Source organism: Diceros bicornis, chromosome 19 (assembly GCF_020826845.1).
Source record: "Diceros bicornis minor isolate mBicDic1 chromosome 19, mDicBic1.mat.cur, whole genome shotgun sequence".
NCBI classification, from domain to species: Eukaryota; Metazoa; Chordata; class Mammalia; order Perissodactyla; family Rhinocerotidae; genus Diceros; species Diceros bicornis.
In genome coordinates this window covers 33,181,337-33,197,497 of record NC_080758.1, presented here as the reverse complement: position 1 = coordinate 33,197,497, position 16,161 = coordinate 33,181,337, and the positions used below count along the sequence as shown (strand labels likewise).

Here is a 16,161-nt window from a genome sequence, read left to right as displayed (position 1 = left end):
ACAAGCCTCAGCCTACATGCTGTGTCCAGTAAATTAAAACACCTAACGGCCTAACTGGAGAAACCGTGAAACTGCCTTAAAACATCCGACCCACGGAGCCCGATGCATCGCGAACTGCTGGATTATCTTCGCGGAGCGATGACAGGGCTGTGTCAGGCACGCTAAACATGGGGGACCAGGAGGGGGAGACCCGGGGCGAGCGCGCTGCGTTCCAGGTGGGTCCCCAGGAGCAGGTGTGACGGGAGGGGACCAGAAGGGGGGCGATTTCCACGAGGGGAGGCAAATACAGGGAACGTGGTGGGGGGCGCAGAGCACCACGCGGGGGGCGGCTGCAGGCCCGGGCCGCGTCGCCCAGGGGCGCAGGGCGCGAGGGGGCAGGGCAGCGCGGCCCTCGGGGGGAGGCCGGCGGGCGGGGGTCGGGGGCGGGGAGGAGGTGGGCCCCGGGCCGGCGCGGGGGCGGGCGGCTCGCCGGCTCCCCGCCCCCGGCCCGCCCCTCCGCGGCGCCATTTTGCAGGAGGCTGTCGCGGGGAGCGGAGGCGGCGGCTGGCACTGCGGCGCCGAGGCGCGGCGGCGGCGGCAGGACGGGAGCCCAGCGAGCGGCAGCCAGGTGAGACCCGGGCCGCCGCGCCCCACGCCCGGCCCGCGGGCCGCACTTGCCCGGCCCGGCCGTGAGGTGCCCGCCGCGCCCACGAGGCCGGCCTGGCACGGCCCCCGCGCGCTGTCACCGGCGCCGCGGCGCGGCCTGCGCCCCTCACCCGGACTCGTCTCCTGGGTCCCCGCGCTCGCCGGCCACCCTGGCCGCGGGGCCCGTGGATGCCCGGTGACCCCCGGGGCGCTCCCCCCTGCCCGCCGCGGGAGCCGCAGCGCGCTCGGGCCCTCAGGCCGCGCCGCGGGGAGGCAAGTGGGGTCCCCTCGGGACCCGGCCGGCCGGCACCGCTGCCTCCTCTTGGGCCCTCGGCCCGGGCGTCCTGGGGGGCGCTCTCCCCTCGCCCTCCGCGCGGGCATCCCCGCGCCCCCGGAATTCAGGGCCATCAAGAGGGGCGGCGCGGGGGGTGCCTTTTATATTTTTTACTTTCTTATCTCTTACAAAGGCTGCACCGAGTAATTTTAGAACCGGCTGCTCCCACCCCTGGGTCCGTCTGTCTGGCTTGTCCCCCGCGGGTCGCAGGTCCTCCTTGTTGCCACCTTGCTGGAAAGAGAAATTGACATTTTCGAGTGTGACTGACTACTTTAAGGGCGCAGAAGTCCCTCCCTCCTTTGACTCTCGATGTCCCTTTGGATGGGTAGCTGACAGGAACTCGGCCTGCAGGCTAGGAGTTTGAAGCATGACTGATGGGAAATTCTCGGTTGTCAGGGCAAAGGATAAATGCGGGCAACTGCAGGTGGAGGAAAGTCACCATGAGGGCCTTCTGGGTCTGGGGCGTTATAGGCAGTAGCTGCTGCTTTTATTTTTGCACTGCTGGGAGGAGAGGGGGGAAGATGCTGTCCCTGCTGACAGTTGGGTCATCTGCGTGCCGAGAAGGCTGGAGATGTATGATGAATAGGACCGGGAGTCCTGAGACAGTGTGGTTTGAGCTGTCATTAATTGGCCATGTGACCTCGGCCAGTTTCTTCCTCTGAAGCCGGAGGCTACAATGAGGGGTGGCTGGAGCCTTTTTATATTTATGTTTCTGCATTCTCATGCTGTTAGGCTGGATCTCACCATTTCCAGTTGTCTACACCTGACGTGTCACATGAGTTTGCCTGCCTGGCCCCTGCAGATGTTTGATTCTGGTGAGATTTATAAAGGGCTTTTCAGCTCAAAAATTCTTAATTCTGTCCTGGGTGATGTTGACTCGATCAGGATGACTTGTGAACCTATCACTGCTGGTCTCTCTTCACTCATCTACAATTTAATAGCTTTTGGGCGCCGGCCTTTTTAAAGGCCTGTAGTGGGTGTGCGGTGTAAGCCCTCCTGGCACACCTGTTAGTTAAAAGGAGATGAGTGGGTGTGTCCAGCCAGCTACCTGTTTCACCTGAGAGCCTGAGCCCGCGCTATCTGCTTTGCCAAAATGGCGACTGGCTTCTTTCTTTGAATACCAGGGCATTTCATTTTTGGCTTCTTTGCTTGGAGTGATTATATTCTTTTCTTTTTTCTTTTTTTTTTTTTAAAGAAAATAGGTATTTCAAGAACTTTTCATATTGACAGTTTTTTGTTGTTAGGTGGTTGCATGGCAGTTGTGTTTTCTGACTGTGGCACAGTCCATTAGGCTGAGTTTTAATGTCTGTTAGGATGTTTCAAAAATGCTTATGAGAGCACCTGGCTAGAGTATTGGAGAGAGTTTTGCTAGGTTTCATGCTGTGCTGCCCATCCCGTTTGTGTAGCCGAGTCTAGTGGACGTAGCGTGGCAGAAATGAATTAGGTGTCGTCCCAGGAGCAAGCTCATGGAGCTTTCTGTCTGTCAGTCCAGCTGCTAATATGGCGCCAGGTGCTGTTGAACAAATCATTGTTGAGTAAAACTCCGTCTTTTGCCCTCAAGGAGCCTAAGGTCTGATTTGCAGGATATTGGAAATCCCGAGTTGGCTCTTGGGATCCAACTTGGGATTTGGAGTTGGTCTGGGACCTATGTGGGGACTCATTTCTGGCACCACTGGTAGCTTAAGGAATTTTCCCATTTTGGTCAAGAGAATTAAAAGTCGGCAGGCATAATTTGCAATTATATAGTGCTTTGTACTAGTAAATGAAAGCTTTTTAAAAACTTATTTAATCCTCTTAGGGTTTTTTAATTTAAACATTTTATAGTCTTTCCTTGACCTGTTTCCAGGCCTTGCCTATAAAACTCCCAGCACACTAGTCGGTTCCCAATGCTGGATAACCTCATTAATTCATTTTCACTCCCTGCTGCTCTTGCAGTCATATTCTCCTCCGAGGGCCCCTGTGTCTGGGCTTTCTTTTATTCTTTTGCTAGGGAACATTCCTGCTCCAGGTTAAGCTGTGCATTACTGCTGCGGGGTTTAAACAAGCCCTTTGTGGTGCTCTCTTCGTTTTCTCCCTGGCGTTGCTATTTCTAGCCTGTGATTTTTGTCACAGGTTCTACGTCGTTGGCTCTCCAATTATTGAGGTCTGCTTGCAGCTTATACTTTTCATAGGCCTTTCACACATTAAATACATTTATTGACAACCTACTGTGTGCCAGGCTCTGATGCCACATGGAGATTCCCTGCCTACATGGAGCTCACATTCTGGTTGTAGGGGAGAGGTAGACAGTGAGACTTTGAGCTCAGAAGGAGATTTCTGGCAGGATTGGGGGTGTTAAGTGGGGAGCTGACATTTTAGGAAGGGTAGAAAGGGAAGCCTGAGTCATCTTTGAGTGAAAATGTGAAGGAGGTAAGTCATGTGGATGTCTGGGGGAAGAGCATTTCCGGTGGAGGAAACAGCAGATGCAAAGGCCCTGAGGTAGCAGGAGGAGAGAATTTGGTTTTGAGGTCAGAGAGACAATGGGAGTTGGATCATGTAAGGCCGTGTGGCACGTAGTAAGACATGTGGATTTTACTTTGGGGCTGGGTGGGAGCCATTGGAGGATTTTGAGTAGAGGAGGGACGTGGACTGACTTAGCTTTTAACAGAGGCGTGCTGGTTGTTGCTGTGTGAGAATAGACTGAAGGCAGGGAGGACAGGGTCGGGCTGCAGGGCAACCAGCTAGTGCTGGGCTGAGGGTGGTGGGTCAGACCAGGGTGATGGAGTGGGGAGTGGTAAGAAGTGGTCGATTGTGAAGTGGGCCTGAGGAGATTGCTAATGGACCAGATGTGGGAGGTGAGAAAGAGAGTTGAGGGCAGTGCCAAGTTTTCTGGCCTGAGCACCTAGAATGAAAGGGGCCATTAACTGAGATGCCCAAGGAGCAGTTTTAGGGCATGTTAAGTTGCTATGCCAACCTGATGTACCCAAATGCAGTGGTGAAGGAGGGAGGGGATGTTTTGGGGGAGGTCCTTCTCCATGGAAATGTAAATCTTCTTGGGAACTTCTCATTGTCCTTTGCCTTAATTCTCTCCCTTGTCCTCAGGCAAGTCCCTAGGTCTAGGTGGCTTCTAAAGCCCTCGATGAATATTTACCCCATGAAGGAGAGGTCCATCTACTCATTTATTCATTGACCCTTTCTTGCACTACTTCATTTTGCAAGTTAGGCAAGCCTAGAATCTAAAGATAGTGGAGAAAGCAAAAATCTGGATTCATCAAAAATGACCCTTGACAAGTCCCTGAGTCCCAGGAAGTGGTAGACATGATTTGCGTATAAACTCTCTACGAATGTCTAAGTATTCAAGTGTAATAACACAGGGGTGAACAGTGTGTAATTTCACAGAGGATCATATTTAGGACTTAAGTGTTCACACCGCCATGAACTTTTTGGCAACTTGAGATTGCAGCTCACAGCCCCTTCTTGTTGGCTCCCGTCTTGACTTGAATTCTTTCTTATTCGTTGTTTCTCTGCAGCGTCAGTTTCGTCCTTCAGTTTCGTCCTTCAGTGAGGAGGTCAGGGTTGCCTTGGGCCTCTGCTTGCCTGACTGCCCCAAGCCATGGCTTTCTCTGGTCTGTGGTCAGGAAAGCCTTCTTCATTCACAGGTTCTGTCCATACATTTTCCCCAAAGCAGCTGATCCTTCAGGTCTCCTTGTGTCAGTTACCCTGGGGCATGTCGGTGAGGACCTGGTGGAGGTTCACCTGTTTAGGTGGCCACCTGTCTCGTTGATTTGTCTGTGAATCTTACAGAGTTGAATCCCCCCATCTTTAAGTTGCATGAGAGAGCAGTTTAAAAGATGCACTTCTCCTCTCCAGGAGCCTCTCTAAAAAGAGGGGACCCAAGAAAGACTAGACAGTGAGCCCCATGTGATAGAGCCAGTGCAATAATGATGGCACCAGTGGGCATCGGTTATGTGCTGGGCACTTGGGGTCATTATCGTTAGTCCCGATGACTGGTAGGCAAGGTGGTTATGGTCTGCAGTTTATCGATGAAGGAACTGGAGCTTGGTTAACTTCTCTAAGTTAACTCCAGGGTCTTGAGTTCTGCTCTTAACGCTCCAATAAACTGTGGGGCCCTCAAGGAGAGAACGCTATTTTCAGGTCTTGTCTGAGGCTCCAGGTTTCTAAGTTCCTGTTGGTGTAGAAGAGGGCAGAGAAGCTAGTGTTAGTTGGGTGCCAGGGGCTCTCCCCAGCGCTTCCTGTGTTCACTAACATCATTGAATCACAGCAGCCCTGTGGGATTGGTATTACTGTTCTTCCCATTTTATAGCTGAGGATGCTGAAGTTTGGTGGGAGGGCAGCTCCTTGCCCAAGGTCATAGGGCCACCAAGTGGCAGAGTCAGAATTTGACCCCAGGCTGGTCTGATTGTCAAGCTCCAAATTAGACTTTGATCATGCTGTGCCTCTGTGTTCCAAGATGCTTTTCAAGGACTTGGGATTGAAGGTAGGAGTGGGTGGGGGAAGGTGGGAACGACATCCCAGAAGGAGGGAACAGCATGAGCAAAGGTGGAGAGGCATGTGAGAGGGCTTTAGTGTGTCAGGATGGTTGGAGAGACGCTGAGGACATGGTAGGTAGAAAGGATGTACAGAATGTAAAGGACCTTTGACACTATATTGTGGGGCTTAAATTTTCTCTGGAAGGCCACTGAGAGATTCCCAGAAGGGGAGTGACTTGTGGAGATGTGTATTGTAGGAAACCCTGGGGCATCGTGGAGGGTGTGCTGGGAGGAGGCTGAGGGCTGAAGGGGAGCAGGACCCTTCTTGCTTTTTCTCCTGCCTTCCTCTTTCTGGCCTGCTGTTCATTCTTGGCTACAGCATTGTCCTCTGTGCACATGGGGTCCTTTGTTCCTTCTATCAGTTCCCCCATTTGTTCCTGTAGGAACTTTCCATACACCTCCCCAACACATGCACTTTTCTTTTACACGGTCTTCCTTTGTTCAAGTGAACACATCCATCAAGGGCCCCCAGTGCCCTTGAACTTTTTCATTAAACCTGCATTTGGTTTGGCTTTCTTGTCCCCTCTGCAGTGCTGGCTGAAATCCTTTGTCATCTCCAAAGGCAAATCACCTGGCTGGGGTACAACCTCTTCCTTGTCTCACATGATAGATCTCAAACTTAAGAGTAAGGTCTGGGGTGGGGCCCCATAATTTGCATTTCTAACCCGTTCTCAGGTGATGAGTTTGCTGCTGGTGGAGGAACCTCCAGCACCTGGTTTGTAAATCATGTTTTATTGGAACACAGCCATGCCCATTCAAGAGACTGTATGACCTGCAAGCCTGAAATATTTGCTGTCTGGCCCTTTCTAGAGAAAGTGTGCTTACCCCTGCTTCCCTGCAATATATGTGTGATCAGTGCTGAACATTTTCTGTTGAGTTCATATTTTATTATCAAGAGCTCTGTATATATTAAGACATTGCTTCACAAATTATCCCACAAAAGTGTGGTATGGGGGAATATACGCATATTTCTAAGAGTTAGGGAATATAACAAGCATGACACTTCTTTTAAGTCTTCTGTTTTATCTCAAAGTAATGTGAATTTTTTATTCCAGAAACATCAGTGCTTGGTTTAATATGAAACATTTTTCCTCCTTAATCTTTGAGTAAAGCTGATGCTACTAGATATGTTGCATTTGATCCTGCTTTCACTGTGTTTGAGAAATATGCTATTAAGATTTGCAATTTTTGGTCATAAGTTGCAAATATTTGCTCTATGCTTTGAATTCAAATCTGTCAATCTTTTTCTTTCCCATACCTTCTCTACCCCAAGATTTTATAGATATTCACTTATATTTTCTCTTAGTTTTTTTTTATATTTAGCCATAATTAATCTAATATTTGTATTGGAGTGTGGTATGAAGATTATTTTTTCCTCTACACTTATTCCAGCACCATTTATTCATTAATTTATCCTTTTCTTATTAATGTAAAATAGCACCTTAATCATATGCTGAATCTTTAGATCTGTCATGGGACTTACTGTTTTGTCTCATTTATCTGTCTATTCCTTTGCCATGACCTTGCTATTTTCATCGTTGTAATCACTTTATATTAGGTTATCTGGTAGTGCCTGTGCTCAATATTTTTTTCAGTATTTTTCAATTTAAGGTTTCAGAATAACTTTTAATGAGAAATTTCACTAAATGTTTAAGTTAATTTGGGGAGACTTGTCATTATAATAGTGTTCTGTCTCCGAAAATAAATCTTTTGATGTACACAGACCTTTTATAGCTCTCATTTTTCTAGAGTTTTTCTTAACATATGGTCTGTAGATTACTTGTTTATTGCTCTTTATTTTAAAATATTTGCTATTTAGAATGAGGTTATTTCCCCTCGCTCCTCCCTTCCCCACCACATACACTATTTCATAACTGGTACAGAGGATATATGTATATGCAGTCTGTATGTCTTATAACTGACCACCTGTATTATTCAGGGTAGTTAATGCTGTCCAAAATCTGTGTCCTAACAAAATAAACATTTGTATCTTGCTCACATTTTTCTAGGTGGTTCTCCCCTAAGTGGTAAGTTGGGGAACTAGGTTCCTTCCATCTTATAGCCCAACTGACTTCAAAATGTGGCCTCTAAGTTTGCCATGTAATTTTGTGCATGGAAGTTTTTAATGGGCCAAGCTTGGAAGTAGTATTTTCTGCCACAGTCTCTTGGCTCTATCGTAGATGCAAGTGGGATAGGAAATGGAGTCATTTTGAGTGTCCATGAGGAAGGTGAAATAGCACTGTGTCAGCTGTGGTACTACCTAACCAAACACTGTTGTTGCTTTTCAGTGGGTTCTCTTGAGTTTCTTAGATATGCTATGATCATAGCTGCAAATGACCGTTTTGGCTCTTTTTTTTCTTTTAGTTATACATTTCTTTTTTTTAATAAGTTGTAGAGTACTTAGAGAACAGGTTTAAAAGTGGTCCTTCTCATTTTTTATTGGAATGCAATATCATATGTAATCTTTAATGATATTGAAATGTCCTATTTTCAATGTCTTTTTCACTAAATCCCAATATCATACATGGCATTTTTGAGTGAACAAAGTTTGTCACCTTGACATTGACCCTGGAATTTTGTGTACTGCAGAAATTCCTGGTAAAATCTGTCCCTGTTATTGTGGTAATTCTCCAAATAAGTTCAGTTTCCCTGCTCATTTGACGGTGACCTCACATTTCTTGCCAGGAGGAATTATGTGAGATAAGCTTTCCTTCAGGTTCATCCCAAGGGCTTCTGTTTTCTAGCTGTGCTGTCCCGTTGTGCAGCTGCTTGCATCTTTTGTGTCAGGGATTCTGACTTGCAGTCTTTGAAGGTGTTCTCCCTCAGAGAAGTTTTGTGGGTTCTTGTTTCTCTTCCTTTATTCCTTCGTCCCTGCGAAGATAAACTGAATATGCTAGCAATATCAATTGTGCCTTTTCTAGTGAAGTTCTCCTTTTTGCTCCTTCTTCTTGACACCCAGTGTGATTTTGGGCCCTGCATTTCCAGGCTGCTCGTCCTGCAGCTCCCCCCATTTTGAATGATTGGCGTAGAGTAGGGTGTTTGCACCCTCACCTCCTTGGTTCCCTGTTGGATTTCCTGTCGGCTCCGCCAGTAGGGCCCTGAATGCCATGGGAGCAGGAAGCCCCTCTGAACCTCTCAGAAGCCCTGGGAGGTACATGGGGTAGGGAAGCTTTTATTACTTCACTTGAACAATGAGAACAGACGTGGGTCCAATTCACTTTTTCTAGTATTTAGTTCAGTGCTTAGAGTAATGCTCTAAAGTGACTTCAACTTTTTTTTTCAATTTCTATTTTTAACTCTGAGATCCTGTACTTATTGTTATGTTTCTTGAATAGGTGTCAGTCAACTCCTAAAATATATTTCCCAGACTTTGTTTTGACTGACTCACTCTTCATTGATATATATACATCAGACTGTGCGTGTGTGTATCTCAAAAAAAAGTTTCCCCCAAACCACACATAACCTTAAATGCTGTGTATGCTGATATTTCCTCTTCCTATTTCATGAAAAAAAATTAGTTGTTATGCCCTAAATTGATTTTGTGATCTGGTCATGGAATGCATGGCTCTGAAGTACGGCCTTTTGAGTTGGAAAGGTTATTTATTCATACTGTCTTATGGTAAAGGAACCACTTGAGGTTCTGTGGGAATAACAGGGGAGGAGCTCTTGACACAGAATAACCTTTAAAAAAAAAAAAAAGCTTTATTGAGATATAATTTACATACCGCAAAATCCACCTTTTTAAAATTCAGTTGTCTTTTGCATACTCACTGAGTTGTGTTGTAACCATCACCTCTAATTTCAGAACATTTTCATCACCCTGAAAAGAAACTCCGTACGTATTAGCAGTCACTCCCCATTCTTCCCTTTCCTCCAGCCTCTGGCAACCACTAATATATACTAATCCTATGGATTTGCTTTATCTGGGCGTTTTCATGTAAATGGAATCATACCATATGTGATCTTTTGTGATTGGCTTTTTACTTAGAATAATGTTTTTATGATTTATTTGTGTTATAACATGTATCAGTACCGCATTTCATTTATCCACTAATCAGTTGATGGACTTTTGGGTTGTTTCTACATTTTAGCTATTATGAGTAATGCTATGAACGTTCATGTACACGTTTTTATGTGATCATGTTTTCGGTTCTCTTGGGTAAATATCAAGGAGTGGAATTACTGGGTCATTTGGTAGTTTTATGTTTAACATTTTGAGGAACTGCCAAACTTTTCCGAAGTGGGTGTATCAACAGTATATGACGGTTCCAATTTCTTCACATCCTTGCCAACACATAATTGTCTTTTTGAGTATAGCCTTTATTCTAGTGGGTATGGAGTGGTATCGTATTGTGGTTTTTATTTGCATTTCCCTAATGACTAATGAAGTGGAGTATGTTTTCCAGTGTTTGTTGGCCATTTGTATGTCTTCTTTGGAGAAATGTCTATTCAAATCCTTTGCCTATTTTTAAATTGGGTTATTGTCTTTTTAATGCTGAGCCGTAAGATTGGTTACTGTATTCTACATACCAGTCTCTTATCTAATCTGTAATTTGCAGATAATTTTTCCCATTTTTATGGGTTGTCATTTCACTTTCTGATGTCCTTTGAAACACAAAAGTTTTTAATTTTGATGAAGTCCCATTTATCTATTTTTTTGTTGTTGTTTGTGCTTTTGATGTCATATCCAAAAAAACATTGCCTAAACTCAAGGTCACAAAGATTTAGTCCTGTGTTTTCTTCTAAGAGTTTTATAGTTTTATGTCTTAGATTTAGGTCTCTGATTCATTTTGAGTTTATTTTTGTATATGGTGTGAGGTAGGGGTCTGCTTTATTCCTTTACATGTGGAGTTCTGGTTGTCTCAGCATCATTTGTTGAAAAGACTATTCTTTGCTCCATTAAATTATCCTGGCACCCTTGTTGAAAATCACCTGACCGTAATCACAAGGTTTATTTTTGGACTCTCAATTCTATTTCCATTGGTCTGTCTATCCTTATGTCAGTATTATACTGTCTTAGTTACTATAGCTTTGTATTAAGTTTTGAAATTGGAAAGCATGAGTCCTCCAGTTTTGTTCTTTTTCAAGATTGTTTTGGCTAGTCTGAGTCCTTTGCATTTCCATTTGAATTTTAGGATCAGTTTGTCAATTTCTGCCAGAAGGGCAGATGGGATTTTGATACTGATTGCATTGAATCTGTAGATCATTCTGGGTAGTATTGCCAAGAGTTACATATTTTTAACTGAAAAATTTCAGGAGACAATATTTATCTGCACTAGGAGCAATGCATTCTGATATTCTAGCCCACTCTAGTCTGCCTCATTCCATTCTTTTATTTATTTTTTAATTAAAAAAATTGCTGGCCCCAGCCCACTGAATTAATTTCTCTACTCACTCTCATGAGTCATTATCTATTGTTAGAAAAATGCACTTCAAGACAGTGGTCCTTAACCTTGACAGCAAATTGGAATCATCTGGGGAACTTGAAAAAACCACTGCCTGGTCTCATCCCAGAGACGGTGCATTGATCAGGAATACAGCCTGAGTGTTGGGGTTTAAAAAAAAAACAAAAAAACAAACCCCAGGTTATTTTAGTGTGTAGTTGAGAGCTATTGCTATAAATGAACTAAAATCCGGATATTTACAGATTTTAAAGCCTTTGCGTAGTTGACTGAACACACTATGGGATGGACATGTACACACTGCTTGCTGAAGATCCTCGTGTGTGAAGCATTAGGTCACATTGGTGAAGAATGTATTAGAGAGGTCTATGCACTTTCTCTTAATTTAATAAGATCACTGACGTTGTCCTGCTGAGAAATTAAATGATTTTGCTGTTGACTTCCTCCTGGGTGTGTGTAGTTGTCCCTGGTCTGTATAGAAAGCAAAGATAGAGTAGAGTCCCTGGAGGGTATCTGTCATTTCTCAGGAATTTTTGTGTCTTTTGCCTTCTTGCCATAGGAAATGGGATGATGTGAGAAGAATATGCAGGAAATTCACAGCTATTTTGGGGATTGTCATATAAAGAAAAGTGAAGCTACTGGTTAGAATTACTATTGAAGTATATGAAGCTATCAGTCAGAGTAGAGGTCAGAATTACTGGAAAAGGACCTGGAAGTGAGACTGGTCTTAGAAGATTAAGGAATATTAAGATTATGGTAAAAACTCATACATAAAATAGCTTATTTTACTCATTAAATATATATTTTTTAATAATTCTATTTATTTATTGATTTTCCCCCCAAAGCCCCAGGAGGTAGTTGTATGTCATAGCTGCACATCCCTCTAGTTGCTGTATGTGGGACACGGCCTCAGCATGGCCGGAGAAGCGGTGCGTTGGTGCATGCCCGGGATCCGAACCTGGGCCGCCAACAGAGGAGTGCACGCGCTTAACCGCTAAGCCACGGGGCCGGCCCACTCATTAAATATTTTTTCTGGTTTATTTGAAAGTAAAATTTCTGTGTTCCTGTGTATGTATATATGCACACATATATGTATATTTGCATTTGTTTCAAAATAGAAATGTATTTTTTTTTTTTTTTTTTTTTTGCTTGAGGGAGATTGTCCATGAGCTCACATCTGTGTCAGTCTTCCTATATTTTGTGTGTGGGCCTGCCACAGCATGGCTTGATGAGTTGTGTGTAGGTCCGAGTCTGGGATCCGAACCCGAGAACCCCGGGCCACTGAAGTGGAGTGTGCGAACTTAACTGCTACACCACTGTGCTGGCCTCTAGAAACCTATTTTTTTACTTAGTGATGTCTTAAGCATATAACTAAATCATTAAATAGCCCTTTAAAACATGGTTTTTAACAGCTCATTTGTGCTAAATGCATCATGTTTTATTTAACAAATCCTTCTATTGTTGGGCATTTAGCTTGTGAGCTGGTTTTTGCTGTAGTGAACATAGCACAATAGTGAACAGCCTTGTATGGAAATCGAGGGGTATTTTTCTGACTATTTCTTTAGACTACATTTTTGGAAGGGACATCATTTGCGTTTTTAAGGCCTTGACACTTACATAGCATACATGCCAGATACTTTAGCCAGGTTAACACACTAGGAATTATTCCTATATTTAAACTTTCTTTTTCTCTCTCTCTTTTTTTTTTAACCAATTTGGGTGTAGAATAGAATCATCATGTTTATTTTGGTTTTCTTTGATAACTAGTATGTTTGAACACTTTTTAGTGAGTGTTTTGGCCGTTTATATTTTGTTTGCCTTATTCATTTCCTTTACCAATTTTTCTTGTTTCGTGTTCGGCTTTTCCCTGGTGATTTAACACAGTTCTTTTTATATCCAGGAGATATTAGCACTTTAATAAGTGTTACAGATATTTTTCCCATTTTGTCTTGTAATTTTATTGTATGATGTATTTGAGAAGTTTTATTTGTAGATCATTTTTCTTGGGGTTTTGTTTTCAAAATAAAAAACTCATTTTTCAAATTTTGAAGTTTCAAAGGAAACATTTTTCTGAAACATGAATAAAAATCTATCAGAATGTGATTTTGTTTAAAATGTTTTTTAGATTTCAAGTCTGTTTGTCTGTTAAAGTATGATAGGAATAATCAGCTGAATTAAAAATGGTGAAATTTGAACTTGAAGATTTTCAACATTGTGGTCCCAATAAACGAGTACTTTAAATGGGATTTCCTGAAAGATGGGTACTCTTATTATTATTTTTATTATTTTTTGGTGAGGAAGATTGTCCCTGAGCTAACATCTGTGCCAGTCTTTGTCTATTTTGTATGTGAGTCGCTGCCACAAAATGGCTTGGTGAGCGTTGTGTGTAAGTCCATGCCTGGGATCTGAACTCATGAACCTGGGCCACCGAAGCAGAGCCCACAAACTTAACCACTATGCCAGCGGCCTGGCCCCTGGGTACTCTTCAACAGCCAGAAAGGGAGGCAAGGTATCATTTACAAGCTTTCCACTCAAGTTTTAAGTTCTGATAATTTTGGTATTTAGTGCTTTTCCCTTTGTGCACATAAATGATGTCTGTTTTGGGTTGATGGAGCTCTTGTGCCTTAATTCCTTATTTTTGCTGCAGTGCTATTAAAAAATAAAATTTGAGACTTTTGTACCATACTTCGATAATAGCCTCACGTGACACTTTCTAATTATATCCTTTAGGCTTTTTCCAAAAAATGGGATTCCCTTTGTATTCCATGTCTCTGGAAACACTTGTCCTAACTAGATTTTAGGGCTTGTTAGTCTTGTTAACTCCTTGAGGTTGTGGATGGGAACTTAGTAATGCGTGTAGCATGAGCACGCAGTAGTCACTCAGCACCCTCTACTCATATCCTGGCATTATTTTCTTCTTGACAGTTTCTGATGAGAAATGAGTCTAGTCTGGGTTCTGATTCTCCTGCTGCTTCCAACTGGGTATGTCTCTGTTTCCCCTCTGTGACCCTGCTGCCCTTGGAGGGCGGGGCTTTCTGATTTCTGGGGCCTTTGTGTTCATTCTCCCACGCACTCTTATTGAGCACCCTCGCCGGGCAGAGTGCTGGGTCAGACACCGGGGCACAGCCGGGGAGAAGCAGCTTGCCTGGGACTCCCACATGACTGTCTCCGTGTCTTCCCCTGTTCTGAGTTCAGAATTCTGACCCCAAGTCACGTTAATCCGATTATGATCTAACCTTGATCACTGGTAGACATTTTGTAAAGGTTTTAGGGTTAGCGTACATAAAATAGGCTTTTCAGCTTGAACTCAACAGTGCTTGTTCACAGGCTAAGGCACGGTATAAGGGAAAAATGGAACCATTTGTGTGAGCCGAGTTTGACTTATTACCACTGATAATTGCCATTCGGCTGCATTTTTAACTTGGTCATTTTGTCAGGAAGATAAATCAGGCATTGCTCCTCAGATCCTCAGGTAATTAGGAAGGTTGGCAAAGCCCCCGTTTTTCTTGAATTAAATGTTTATTACCTGATTTGTAATATGGAATTAAATATGTTAAATGAAGGAAAGGCTTTTAAAATTTTTTTGAAAGACAGTTGCAACTTAAGCGTGTGGGCAAAGTTATTTTTAGTGGCTTGTTTTGCATATGTATTTATGAATTTTAAACTTTTTCTGATCACAAATGTTATACATGTTCGTTAGTAATGTGTAAAACAGGAAAGCATAAAGAAATAAGACACCTAGGGGGATCACTGTTAATATTTAGGTCACTGTCTAGGCTGTCTAGCTTGCCAAATAAGTGGAGCTTTTATAGAAAAATGGAGATGTTCTGCTTATTTTTTTTTTCCAGTTGGTAACAGCTCATATTTCCCCATGTTATCAGATAGTGTACTATAGAATGGCTTTGTAGTATTTTATTGTGAAGTATTTCTGTCATAATTTAGTTAGCCAGTCCTTAAATATTGGACATTTACTTGTGCTATAACTAGAATGAATGTAATTATACTCATCTAGTTATTTTCCTAGAACAATGATTTTATTGCATATGCATTGTTAAAGGGATGGCTGTTAAACATTTTAAAATGATTTTGACAAAAAATATCTAGCTGGAAATGATGGCAAATATTTCTCTGATCTTCGAATGGGAAGGGACTTTCTAATCACGAAAATATTAGAAGAAATTACAAAAAGGTATTAGATTTACTTCAGGGGGATTAAAAATATATCCTTTATTTCAAGTGGCATAAACATAATGGAAAAAAGCAGTCATTTACTTTTCCTGGGGAAAATGTTTGCAACATGACAAAGGGTTAATGTCTTTATAAGGAGCTCCTCTTACAAATGAATAAGAAAAAAACAAATCTACTGAAAAAATGGATAAAGGGCATTTACGGTTCATAAGAGAACCATGGATGCGTGGATCAAAGAAATCAAGATTGAAACCAGATGTCATTCTTTGCATGTCATATTTGCAAAAGTTAAAAAAGAATTTAGGAATGACAAGTGAGGTTAACATACAGTTTTCTTTCCTTTTGCTTTTTTTGTTAGCTTGTCAGTTTTGCCAGAAGGGATTGGGAGGGTTTCCCATTTCCCATTTCTTACTGGGAAGTTTAGGAAATAACTAGCCTGTGAATCTGTCTGAGCCTGGCAATTTTTGAGGACAGTTCTTTGCTTTTGTAATTTTCTCTATTTGTTTATTTGGTTTTCAAAAAATAGTTTTCCTAAAAATATTGCCCATTTCATCAAGATTTTTAGGTACATATGTGTGCTTCTTTTGTAAGTCCTTTAAAACATACAAACTTGTTTGTATGTAAAAGCATGAAGAGTCCATAGTGTTTTGTGTTTGCCCTTGTTTTCAGAAGATTTTCTTTGTCATATTCAGCAAGTATCATTTTGATTTTCATTGAAGAGGTTTTTGTTTTTTAAATCAGGAGTAGATGTTTTGTCAGCCTTTTTGGCATCTACTGACTTGATATAATAATTTGGCTGCTCAAAGTTTCCGGCCTGTGGATGGTATTGGCCCTTGGGTTACATCCTTCCTGCTTCTGAAGATCCTTCCTGCTTCTGAAGCATTGACATCCATTTTTAAGGAAATGGTAAAAGACAAAGATGACATTTCTGTGTTATTTCCCCTAAAAGTTTTTGGTGAAGGTGTTTTCTCTATGAGATCAAAGTTTGGAAATCACAGCATATAGTACTTTGGCAAACCCCGGTTAGGAAACAAGAGAAGCACTGTCAACAGTCTCCTGTGAGTTCAGTGGCCTTTACTGGGGA

The 16,161-nt window shown here is 42.8% G+C and overlaps 1 protein-coding gene across 7 annotated transcripts in view; it reads left to right on the top strand.

The window, feature by feature from the left end:
* Positions 1-534: 534 nt before the first annotated feature.
* The window catches only part of SLC23A2 (solute carrier family 23 member 2), a 130,372-nt gene continuing 114,745 nt past the window's right edge, over positions 535-16,161 (top strand). For 2 of the 7 annotated variants that reach the window (XM_058563159.1, XM_058563158.1), the window contains exon 1: positions 535-607. The gene's annotated coding sequence lies outside the window, so the exon portion shown is untranslated. Of the gene's footprint in view, positions 608-1,534; positions 1,774-16,161 lie in introns of those variants that run through there. The other 5 variants (XM_058563154.1, XM_058563153.1, XM_058563156.1 and 2 more) reach the window with 4 other exon arrangements.